We start from the raw sequence: 13,248 nt of genomic DNA, 5'->3' as shown, positions 1-13,248 counted from the left end.
TCGGACCATAATGCTATTTTTGTGGCAAAAACTAAGCGAGACAAGGCGAGACAAGAGGATTTTGTCTCTCTAGTACTACTGGTCGAGACATTTGTCTGGCGTGTTTATTGCCGATCATATGGTGTGAACTAGCACGATAGAGTAGAAACTGAATTTATTCGCTTACGGCGCACTACGGAAACATTTTTCAGGGTGTGTTATCGTTGTACTTCTGGCTAAATTCATTTTACAAGTACGTAAAATTCGGACATGACTTTTGTCAGGTCTGGTTATCGGCCATAATCTTGCCGATCGGCGTGACACCTCATACCATAAAAGTATGCGCTAAATGCGAAAACTAAAATATAACAGGATCGCTCTTTTGCATCAAAAGATTCATTTCAACACGGTTATTCTCGCCCAGGTTGCATTTTTGTTCAGTGTTCAGATTTCGCTAGAGGCCTTGCAGTGTTTACATTGCGTGCGACGAAAAACTCCAAGGTATGTCATGCCGCACCACAAGTCTGCGTCTGCTCCTACGTACCGTACAATATGCTTCAAATTTCCCGTAATGTACCCCAAAGAACTCCTTGGCATTTTCGTCTAGGTAGTTTCCACTATTCTAAACTGATTTGGGTGTTGATACACGTGAAGAACAGTAAAAGGGTAAAAACTGTTTGGCCATTTCGTGACAACGCAACTTGAAATCTGACCTTGAAGTCATTTGGGATAATACGAGAGTTCAATTGATTGGTCCACGCTGAATAAACATATCAAGTTCTGCACCTGTTGAAGAACTTGACCGATTCTTTGAAAGCGGGAAAATCTCATCGTGTCTTCTTTTTGTGCTGTGTTTGCGTCGGGAAAACATCAACTCATTCTTTGCTGGAGGAAGAAGATTCTTCCGTGTCTGTGATTTGGAATGGAATGTGTAACGGCGGTGTGTTTGTGCCGAAAGGGTTTCGATGTTCTTGAAGAGATAATTTTAAAATGAAGGGATTTCGTGTTAATATGCAGCTAGTGTAATCTTACTACCACAAGAAATGGAAGTAGTTAAGGCTTGATCATTGAGGTGAGCTTGTAACTTTAGCTTGATGAGTGTCACAATTAAGTAGATCAACACACCGAAAGTTTGATTAACATACGAATTGTTGCATGTATGAATGACCTTATCGTTCAATTTTTATCGCTCCTGTCAGCCTGACTATCGTCAGGTTCTGTCTCGCTCATTAGCGAGACATTTTTAGGGCCAGAATCTCGACCGTGTCTCGCTCAGAAGTTTCGTACGGGATCACTATTAGAAGCAAACGACCGATTGTCAAAACCACCGAAGCCGAATAAAAACGCTCCGAAGGGTTTAACGTACTGAGGTTTTATGAAAATTATAACTAAGATGGCTTTTATTAGCATACAAACCCTTAGGCAAACGATTTCAAACTCTTTGCAAACCCTTCGCAAAGCCCATGCACACGCTTTGCAAACCCTTTGCAAACTCTTTTCAAACGCTTTACAAACTCCTTTCAAATGCTTTACAAACTCCTTTCAAACGCTTTACAAACTCCTTCCAAACCCTTTCAAACGCTTTACAAACCCTTTTAAAAGTGTTTCAAACTTTTTCCAAACCCTTTGCAAACGCCTTGCAAACGCCGTTTGAGGGCGTTTGAAACACCGTTTGGCCCAAATTGAAATGTTTGATAAGATGTGTTTTCCTATGGAAGGTCACAAATATGCTGACTGCTCCTTTCCTATCTTCTTTAACAAGGTTTTTTCATGCTAATGGACCTTAAAGAAAATAAATAAAATTAGTATATACCACACAAGTGAATAGTGCTTTCCACATGCTCTGATTGGTCAACTCGGAGGTGATTAGCAAGTACTATTTACCTCTGAGCAGTCAGTGTGAGAGATTTTAAAATTTCCGACCATTTGTCACACATAAAATAACGTTTTGGTCCACTAATTATTCAGTTTGTGTGGTATATACTAAAACAATTATTCACCTCAGTGTCGGTGAAAGTGATGGATATTCATGGCTCAGTAAATATCCACCACTATTCAACTCCACTTCGGTAAATAATTGTTAATTATCAAGTGGGTGTATGTGAGAGGCATTGAAGCAAGTGTTTTCTGGCTTCAACAATCGCTCTTTTCGACAAAACAGCTTTTGTAAATGAGGTCTTGATAGTGTAATCTTTTTAAGTGCTGTATGCTTGTGTTGGTGAATTTCACAACGCTTATGGTCTCATTATTTTGTTTTAACATTTTTTGGCTTTATTCGTTAAGTGTATTTCTGAAATTGTCACATTTGTAACCACCAGCATTCAGTACTCAGTATTATGTAACAAATGGAGACAAACTAAATTTCATGGACTCTGTCTTAATCATATGTTTAATATTTCTATGTTTACATTCACTTTTCAGTTGAAATTATTTTATTCAGGGAAAGTGCACAATCTTTGTGATAAATTGTGTATGTTGTTTTTATTATACTGTCTGTAATTTCTGTAGATATTTTGAAGTTTAAATAAAATCTTAGCTACATTCTGTTTGCTTGTGAAATATGTTACCTTCATAGCAAGATTTGCTCTTGTCTGTTTCGATATCGAACAGATCATAGAAAACTGTTTAAAGTGCTTTAATGGAATCGAGTGTTCCCTAGAATACACTTGAGACAACGCCTTGTTCTATCTAAAAAGTATTATATCGATTACAAAATCACGTGACACACTTGCGTTACTATGATCTCTAACCTAGTGATACGATCTATCGTTACATCCCTTCTTTTCTAAAAAAATCAAAGAATCAAATAAATCAAATTGAGTTCTACTTAAGTCATGTCCTGTTTTGTTTGTCCCTTTGCTTTAGCAAACATAGTCCTTCAAGTACAAAGGGGTCTTGACAACTCAACCAGAACGAGTTTGCTTTACTCCCGCCGGCTGCTTTGTTAGCGCTGAATCGGCTGCTGGAAGCTTTACTGGTGTCTCTGGAGGGGCGCTTTCGGCGACGAATTGAATGGTGAAGTTGCGGTTTCTTGGGCTGCCGGTGTATTGTTGTCCTGTGGCATTTGATCTGTTTGCGGCTGCATTGGCTGTTCTTTAGTTGCCTTAAGATGTCGTCTGTTACGTCGTAAGATGGAACCACCTTCTGTAAGGACATTGTATGACCTAACATTGACTTCCTCCTGGACTGTAGCTTTCTTCCATGGTTCTTTCCTGTTCTTTAAAGGCTGTAGTCGCACTGTTTCACCTTTCGCTAAGGGTAGTAGATCTTTAGCATTTCGATAGTAATAGAATGCTTGTTTCATCTTGATTTTGTTCCTCTCTTCCTGGACACTTTCAGCCAGCTTTGGTTTGAGAAGGGTTTCTCTTGCCGGGAGTAGTGTTCTGGTCCGACGGCTCATCAGGCGCTGAACCAGACTGCTTCTCGTGCCTTCGGTGGGCGTGTTCCTGTGATCGAGAAGCACGAGCCAGGGATCTTTTCCGTCGTCATGTGCCTTCCTAATTAGCCTTTTGACCGTCTTGACAGCACTTTCGGCCAGGCCATTCAACTGCGCATGTCCGGGACTTGAGGTGACATGATCGAACTCCCACTCACGTGCAAATCTACGGAATTTGTCTGAGTCGAACTGGGGACCATTATCTGAGACCACTTTGTCGGGGATGCCATGTCTTGCAAAATGCTGTTTCAGCTTGGAGATAACAACTTTTGACGTTGTGCTGGATTCCATTCGATCAACTTCCCAGAAGTTACTGTAATAATCCACTGTGACAAGGTAGTGACGATTGCTGAATTCAAATAGGTCAACAGCTACCTTGGACCAAGGCTTGTCCGGTACGTCGTGCGGGTGGAGCTTTTCCTTCTGCTGTGACATTTCGAAGGTTCTGCAGACGTCACACCGATTGACATAATTCTTCAGGGCAGCTGTCATTCCTGGCCAGTAGACACTCTCTCTGGCACGTCTCAAACATCCTTCTAGGCCAATGTGCGATCGGTGGATTCTGGCAAGAACTTCGGAACTGAGAGACACTGGAATTAAACATCGATCTCCCTTGAATACGATTCCGTCTTCAACTGAGAGCTGGTCACGCACATCAAAGTATGGCGTTACTTCGGCAGGAAGATCGTTTTTGGTTTCAGGCCATCTGCTCTTGATCACTCTCTGGAGAGCTTGAATTGAGCTGTCTTTCAGACTTTCTCGGCGGATGTCCTCCAGACTAGCGCTACGGATCGGTAGGAAGTCGACCATCCGTATTTGCTCGATTTCCTTTTCAATGGACAGAATTTCATCATTCCTGCTGAGAGGTGCTCTTGAAAGCGTGTCAGCCAAGTACATATGCTTGCCTGGCTTAAAATAGATCTCAAGATCATATTTCTGTAGGCGAAGCAGCATTCTTTGGAGACGCTTGGGAGCAGCCACGAGAGGTTTCTGGTAGATTACCTCTAGTGGTTTATGATCGCTTTCGACAAACACTTTTCGACCGTAAGTGTACTGGTTGAACTTCTCTGCTCCAAATACGATTGCTAGTAGCTCCTTCTCGATCTGTGCGTAGTTGCGCTCTGTATCCGTCAGTGAGCGGGACGCACAGGCGACTGGCTGGCCATTTTGTAACAGTGTGGCTCCAAGACCAGTGTCTGAGGCGTCACATTGTAGCACAGTTTCTTCCGCAGGATTGAAGTATCTCAGGACGGGTGCTTGAGTGGCTGCTTGCTTGATTCTTTGCAATGCATTTTCATGTTCCTCGCTCCAGTGCCACTCAGCATCCTTGCGAGTTAGCTGCCGAAGAGGCTCACAGATATCAGCCAAATTTTCCAGGAATCGTGTGAGATAGTTGGCTAGACCTACGATTCGTTGAACACCTTTCACATCGCTAGGTCGACTCATTTTCTGGATGGCTTCTATCTTGGATGGGTCCGGCTTTAGGCCGTCTTTCGTTAGCACATGACCGACGTAGGGGACTTCCGTCATCCTCAGTTTGAATTTCTCTTTGTTGAGCCTTACCCCCTTGTCTCTGCATCTTGCGAGGAGGGCTAGCAGCTTCTTGTTGTGATCTTTGACAGCATCTTGTAAAGTGTCACCTTCGCCAGTGATAAGAATGTCGTCTGCGACTGTACGTACACCTGGAAGGCCTTCAATTGCTTGATCTAGGTGGTGTTGGAAGTATTCGGGCGCAGGGGAGATGCCAAATGGTAGTTTGAGCCAGCGGTAACACCCAAATGGAGTGCCAAAGGTTGTAAGGTAGCTCGAAGCTTCATCCAATTCCACATGCCAAAACCCATTTTTTATGTCACAGACGCTGAAAACCTTGGCTTTTGACAAATCTGGTAATAGATCATCAATGACCGGAAGAGGATAGTGGCTTGCTTCAATGCTTTGTTGAGTGGCTTTGGGTCAATACACACTCTCAACTTGCCATTCGGTTTCTTGATTACCACTAGACTTGACACCCAATCTGTTGGCGTGTCGACTGGTTTGATGACTCCGATTTTCTGTAGACGAGCTAGTTCTTCTTTTAATTTTGGCTTCATGGCCACGGGTATTCTTCTCACAGGCTCCCTGACTGGTTCCACAGTGCCGTCGATCTCTAAGTGAAGCTTCTTCTCTAGTCTTCCTTCTCCGTTGAAGACATCATGGAATTGAGCGGAAATCTGATCCATAGTGAGGCCACGTGCTTCGGTTTCCTTTTGAACTGAGGCGATGTTTTCGTAATGCACTTCGACTAGCTTCATTTGCTGAACTGTTTTTGAACCCAACAGTGGAGTGCATGCCTCATTGATGACCACAAAGTCTACTTCGTGCTCTTCGGTTAGCTTGGGATTTAATAGAGGTACTCGACATTTTCCGATTGTTTGCATTTTCGAGCCATTAAACATGCTTAAAACTTGCGTGCATGGCGTGACTTGACATTGTTTGGGTAGGGTGTTTTTGCTGATAACATTGCATGTTGCTCCGCTGTCAACTTGGAAACGAACTGGTTGACCTCCAACTGTCATCGTTGCAAAGATCTTTGATGTAGAAAGCGAGCTGTCAATGTTGTTGACATGTTCTTCTGATCCTTCGAGAGAGAGCATGAAACAGTATTCCCCTTCGCTTGAATCTTGTGACTCTGATGGGGTGCCTAATTGATGGATGCGTTCTTTCTTCTCTTTTTTAGAGCCTGGATTTTCTTGCCTACATACTTTCGCCAGGTGATTTGCTTTTCCACATTTCGTGCATTCCTTTCCAAATGCGACGCATTTATCACGCGATCGCTCATGTTTCCGGCCACAATACTTGCAATCCACGAGCTTTTTTCTGTTCTTGTTCTTGTCTTTGGATCGGTGCTTTTCGTTCTGACTAAGGGCATTCACATCTTCTTTGCCACTCATGGCCTTCATCTGCGTGGCCGTTGTCTCCGCTGATCGGCAGATATTAACGCATTTCTGCAGCGTTAATCCAGCTTCTTGGAGTAGTTTTTTCCTAGTTCCCCATGTCACGAATGCCACAGACGATCCTATCTCTAATTAGCTCATCCTTTAGTGAACCGAAATTGCATGTTTTAGCTAGGACTTGAAGGGCCGTAAGATACTTGTCGAACGATTTCCCATTTTCTTGATTCCTGTTGTTAAAGCAGTAGCGTTCATAAATGACATTGGTTTGTCCGATGCAGTGCTTCTCCATTAACTCCAATACCTTGCTCATTACCATCTTGTCATCTCTCTCAAACGGCAGAGAATTGTAAACTTCTAACGCGTCTTTAGTTTTCTTGCTGGTTGAGGCAAGATGCGATTTCGAAGGAATCCCATACTTGTTTCCACCTTTTCCAGTTTTCGGCGATATTGCCACGTGTATCCAAACGCGACGGTACAGGCAAGTTGCTCTGAATTGCATGAGGCGGTATGACAGGTACGGCTTCATTTTGCTGCGCTACGCTTGGTGGACTTGCATCAGCTGAATCGTCTTGACCAGGCGTAGGCATGATCTTGCAGACGTTAGGCTCAGTAGACTTCTGACACCATGTTTCGATATCGAACAGATCATAGAAAACTGTTTAAAGTGCTTTAATGGAATCGAGTGTTCCCTAGAATACACTTGAGACAACGCCTTGTTCTATCTAAAAAGTATTATATCGATTACAAAATCACGTGACACACTTGCGTTACTATGATCTCTAACCTAGTGATACGATCTATCGTTACATTGTCCATTTCCTTCATGAAGCTGTCTAAGTTCACGATCCTGGACCCAAATTTATTTTCTTTTTCTTTTTCAGCTTCCTGCGAGTTATTTAGGAATGTTTGTTGGGTACTGTTTTTAATTACGAATTTAATAGATCCAAGTGCTCAGAAGTCTCCACTTGAACGTTCTGCAAAACAAAACGTGACGTACTGTTCTTAATTGTCGTGCTATTTGTGATGTGGGGCTTTGGACTTCAACTTCCTCCTTTTGCTCTTCAAATATTCTGCCCCTTTTCGGCCAGCTTTGTGCCACTTGAACTCTTTTCCGACTGTTTCTGAGATGTAGATTTTCCATTTTTTCTTCCATAAATAACACTATCATCAAAAACAGAAGAGGGACCTGACAGTTTTAAGTGGCCCGAGGCGGCCGTGTTTGTTTACAACTCGCACACGCATGTTATCATGCACAATATTGCGCGATTTTTCGCGGGTAATTTCCTCACATGTACATTGGGAACCATTCTTGAGCATTTTGAGCCTTATGTACAACTTTTCGGCAGTGTCCTGCATTGTATGAGTTGTTTGCTTATTCCTACTGTACAAGATTCCTTGCCTTTAAAAATACATGGATTTAATTCATGCGTGGTCTGAACTTGACTTAGGCAACAATTTGAATCTTTGACATGGCGATACCAACACTAGACTAGATTCAACAGTCTAGTTTTCCCAGGTGATATGTTTTCTCCAGAATTATAAAGATTGTGATGAGTTCAGAAACAGCTCTCTTCATTTTTCTTATGCTACATGTTAGTACTTACTGATGTCCTCTGCTCAAAGAAGGTAACATAGTTAAGACCACTTGCTTTGGTGAACCAGCACATTCTTCATAATATGCCTTCAGTTTCTTGAGTGGCAAGGATGTCTCCACAATCTCTTCAAAGTTTTTCAGAATTTCCCATTCAGTAGATCCTGGCATGAAAATAATGTAAATAAGAATGATTAAACAATAGACCAATTTCGATATATTAAACTCAACCTAAAACAATAGACCTCTCTTGTTTTAGGCTGGATTTTAATATATGGAAATTGGTCCATTGAGCCTCCTTGAACACTGATTGTTAATAAAGACAAAGACTGGCAACCTCATGTTGGGATCAGGCAGTTTATTAGATGTAATCCTACATACAACAGTCTTATTACAATCATGGAAAACTACAATAGATATATAGTAATGGCCCTATGTTCTAGATTCCAGAAGTAGAATCCTATATACAATACTATATAATTAACAATCATCAGAAACAAGATACAATACTAACGGCAAGGTACATACAATGAATCAAAACTGCCTCTGGAGTGGGTGGGTGGGAAGCTAAAAGCTACAAAACTTAATTGCTATACTTCTATTGCTCTGATTAATTTGCTGCGACGTCTCTAATGTACACGGCTTACTATAGTCAGATAATACTTATCGAAGATTAGGTAATACCAAGTGAATTACTGGGACCTCATTGGCACTGAACAAATCTTGTGACTTGCATGCTGCAAAGTTGCAAAATATGTCTAGATTCATATTAATATGATTAATATTCACGTAAAAAAAGGATACTGCATTAATTGAGAGTAACTAGGAACATACATGTTCAATATTCGTGTTAAACATTTCCTTGGGCCTGCAATCAATGCTTAAAGGGGAAGATCACTCCAAAAACTCTGTATTTTTTTCCATCACCAGTAAAAAGTTCAGATCGAGTTGAGTTACTCACCGTTGTTTTAGCTTCTGAACTGGATGTGATCCCAATGAAAAAGAAGTGAAAAGTTCGACACTGGGAGCCACCATTTTGAAAGGATCTTGAAGGCCAGGCTGCATATCTGTGACATCATTCAGTCTGAATTGGCATGAAGCTCAAAGGCTAAAGCTCTCCTTTTCTGTTCTAAATTTGTTTATTCAGTTGTGAGCTAATATGTTGGGCTCCGGGCTGTAAAACCCGAACCGAAAAGGATAGGGAAAGAGGAGTGACTTTCCTTATTCTGCCTGCAAAGAACAAAAAATTGCCAAAGAAGTGGTTCAAACAGCTGTCGGGATGACAGATTCATGCCAAAAAAACTCAAAAATGTGTATGTGTGCAACAAGCATTTCACAGACAACTGTTTCAAAACTGAATACCAATGAATGAGTTGTCAGGAATCGGATACGCATGTTATGCACAAAGAACTCTGGGATCCCCAAGGGGCAAACATTGCAAGTCGCTAGAAGGAAATATATAGCGAAAAGTTGTTTCCACACCCAAAAAAAGGATTTTGGAGAGAGATCAACACTTTGTGGCCATTATTAATGGACTTGGGCAATGTTGATATGTGGAAAATGTCATTTTGGGTTTGAATAAACATGAAATATGTGATAAAATCTAGCAATAAACTTCTTTGCTTACGTAAGGTTTATTGCAAAATTTGCATCATGTAATGATCTAAAGTATCACAAAATTAGGTATAAGTCGAGAGCGAAGAACCCAATAAAGCCTTTTTAGTTGTGTACAGGCTCTTTTTGGCGTATTTTGAAGTTCAGTCAGGTAAATGTCGGAAATATGCCCACTGGCTATCATTGGGTTGTGTGGGGTTGTGACAACGATCAAAGGTACCCAGAAAAGCAAAAAATTATTCCTCACGTTGGAATATTAAGGTTTTACTTGCCTAAGAATAAGAAAGATGTTTTGTCATGGGCTAGGGCTACAGTAAACACCCGCATATAAGAACCTAGTGATTTAAGAACCTACAGGCTGAAATTGGGCATTTTAATACCCAAATATATAAGAACCTATTTAGGCTGGCAAAGAACAATAGGTTCTTATACAAAAAAACACTCTTATTTTGTAGCCAAAATACTGGATTTTAATTGATAGAAATTGTGAAATTTCTGAGAAACACCATGAAAATTATTTGTTTAATTGAAAATCTTTTAAATACAGAGTATAGAATACTGTATAAAATTATACTGGTGTAGCCTTGGGACTTGAATCTGTAGAGTGCCCTGACTTTTGCTCATGTGAAATACACATTACTGCTTGTCTTTTTCATTCCAACTGTAACAGTGATACCCAAAGAAAATGTTTGTTCTTTCTGTGTACAGTACAATGCATCTTTATTTCAATACGCAAGAAAATTAATATTTTGTTTCACATTGTATTTGATTATTTTCAAATTGGTTCAATTTTAATTCCCTAAATTGGGTTTTTATTTATTTTTGCTGTTTTTATTTATATATTTATATTGCTGTTAACAATTTACATTATTATCAAATACAACTGTAAATATGGTAGCCTATGATACTGAATTTATTATTGTTTAAAAATAAGGCTTGGCATTTTTGCAGTTTAAAATACAAATGTTCAACCATTATGACATACTAGTACTACAGTAGCTCTCTGAATGGTATCACTATGACAACTCCTACAAATAAGAACCTACTAAGAACCTAATCAGCCTGAGTTCGGAAAAACTACCCCAAAATATAAGAACCCATTCAGCCTGAACCCAAAAATTCTAGGTTCTTATACGCGGGTGTTTACTGTATTAATTGTGATCAGTTCAAGGTTACAACAAGTGCGAAGGTCTGTTCAAATCATTTTGTACAAGGTTATAGAACTTCTCAATGTCCTACACCAACTTTGTACATGAAAGGGTATGATTGTGATAGTAAACCTCAAAGACCTGGTCCAAAGTTCAGATCTACAGCGAACAAAGATAGAAAGTCAACAAAGAGAAAGCAAAGTTATAGTGCAGATCAAGGTCCTTCTAAGAATCTGCCCCTTGTGGAAGACAAATCACTGGTAGGACAAAATTTTGACTTTCAATACCCAGCCTCATTATCTCCTGCATCCACTGCAGATAGTACTGATGCTATTTCTAAAATTGAAGTAGCTACACAGACACACTACAGAAGTCCAGAGAAAGAAAAGAGAGAATATTTCATTGACCAAGCAACTTGTCCCAAAAACTGTTATCATTATACAGGTGTAACTAGGTCCAAGCTTGGGAGTTGCTGTTTGAATTTTTAGAACCAAAGGCCACTGACATACATATCTGGAGGGGCAGTAAGAATACCAAGAAATCCTCCAAAAAACGAGCAACTGAAGCAAACAAAAAGACTACTACTAATGATGGAGTCTTGACAAAATGGAACAGTTTGTTCTTACCTTAGTGAGAACACGAAAAGGTTTTGATGTGAAATTCCTGGCTGATACTCTTGACATTAACGCTTCACAAGTGTCCAGAATTTACAATACCTGGGTAACATTTCTTTCTCAGGAGCTGTCCTTTTTAGTTCCATAGCCTTCTAGATCTGAATTGAGAAAATCTCTTCCAAAAAGTTTAAAAAAATTTAAGAATGTAAGAATAATCATTGACTGCCTTGAACTGTTCATACAAAAACCAAAAGTTCCTGCGAGCCAAAAGATGTCTTGGAGCAGTTACAAACACTGGAGCACTGCTAAGTCATTGGTTGGAATAACACCAACTGGTGTTGTTTCTTTCATTCCACCACTGTGGACAGGATCAATTAGTGACAAAGAAATTGTGAAGCAAAGTGGACTGCTGAACTTGCTTGAGGCAGGGATACAGTTATGGCTGACAACGGCTTTCTAATTTGGAATTTCCTTGCATTCAAGAAAGTCCACCATGTTTCTCCAGCCTATTGTAGAGGACCACACCTGTCAGTTAAAGGGACAGCACACACTCGTCGTGTGTCATCACTACATACTCATGTTGAAAGAAACATTTTAAAATTGATACAATTTAGAATTCTTTCTGGAGTTGTTCCTCTTTTGTTGAAACCAATGTTGGACAGAATTATTTTTGTCTGTGCCGTTTTAACTAACCTGTGTGGGAGAAGTATAAAGTAAGGTGCACAGTGCAGAAGCAAAAGTATTTTATTTTTGGATGTTACTGATCTTACTACATGTTACTTTAGGTTCACTGCTTTGTGTGACTATTGATGCTATGGAAAGCTTCTAGAGGAAAAGAAGGAACTATTTGGTTACTGTAAAACTTGTAAACTGTTGCCACAACAGTTTCCCGAATATTAGCATTAAATTTAATTTTGACTACCAATATGCCTTTACTTGTATAGGTGACAAAATCGCAGGTTTTAAAACCTGCTTGCGGCCACTGAGACTAGAATCTGCTCTGGAGCATTACTTGACGTACAAGTTGAGGTCAGAGAGGGCAACAAGTTAACTGTCAGTATCACCACCTGAACTGTCGGTTAACAATTTCTCTTTGACCAGACATTGGAATTCTAGCTGTGAGGCGATGTCGCTCAGGCCGCAAGCCTGCAACTGTTCCAGCGATGCATTCTGAGCCATATACTTTAACAATGATCCTTTTATGTTTTGTTCTGCAAAAAAGAGCTAAGCTTATCTTGCCGTGTTCTGTGATTTGATTGCACAAGTCTGACAACAACTACCTTTGAATTTTTCCGCAGTTTCCTCCGAAAAATGTTCTTTCACAAAAGTGTAGACTTCCTCTTTTGTCCATTCATTCATTTTCAGAAACAACTTCTGAATAATACCTCAAAAATCAAATGAGATAACAAATTCGAGTGACAAATTCGATTGAAAACAGCTCGAAAACTAAAACTTTGTCAAAGCTTTGAGCGACACTTTGAGCGGGAAAGTTGACGTGCGGGATCTTCACCACCGACTGCAATGCAATATGGGATGTATCAGGCCACTGACCAAAAACCTTGTGGACTCAGGATTGATGTTGACTTGTTTTTGCCTTGTTTTGCCTAAGTTAAGAATGTCCACGGTTTAATATGTCAAAGTGTCTTCAATTTTTTTTGTTATTGCTTTGTTTATTGGCACTAGTATTAATTCGTCCCAATGAAATTTCCCTGCTTTTTGAAACCCTACACTGCCAGGAGGATTTGATAAAATAAGCCTGCTTCAATTCGGACTTTGGAAGCACTGATCGTGACGAGCAATTCAACATGGAGCACAACATGGAATATTTTTATTACAGGTGAATTGACTTAGGAGGTTTGTGGAATTGGTATTGAGTTGCCAACAGTAAAAACTAAGGTACCTTATTAATATCATTAATTTTTCAAATAGGATG

The sequence above is a fragment of the Orbicella franksi genome, chromosome 10, assembly GCF_964199315.1.
Source record: "Orbicella franksi chromosome 10, jaOrbFran1.1, whole genome shotgun sequence".
In the NCBI taxonomy this organism is placed as follows: domain Eukaryota; kingdom Metazoa; phylum Cnidaria; class Anthozoa; order Scleractinia; family Merulinidae; genus Orbicella; species Orbicella franksi.
Note: the sequence above shows the minus strand (reverse complement) of the source record.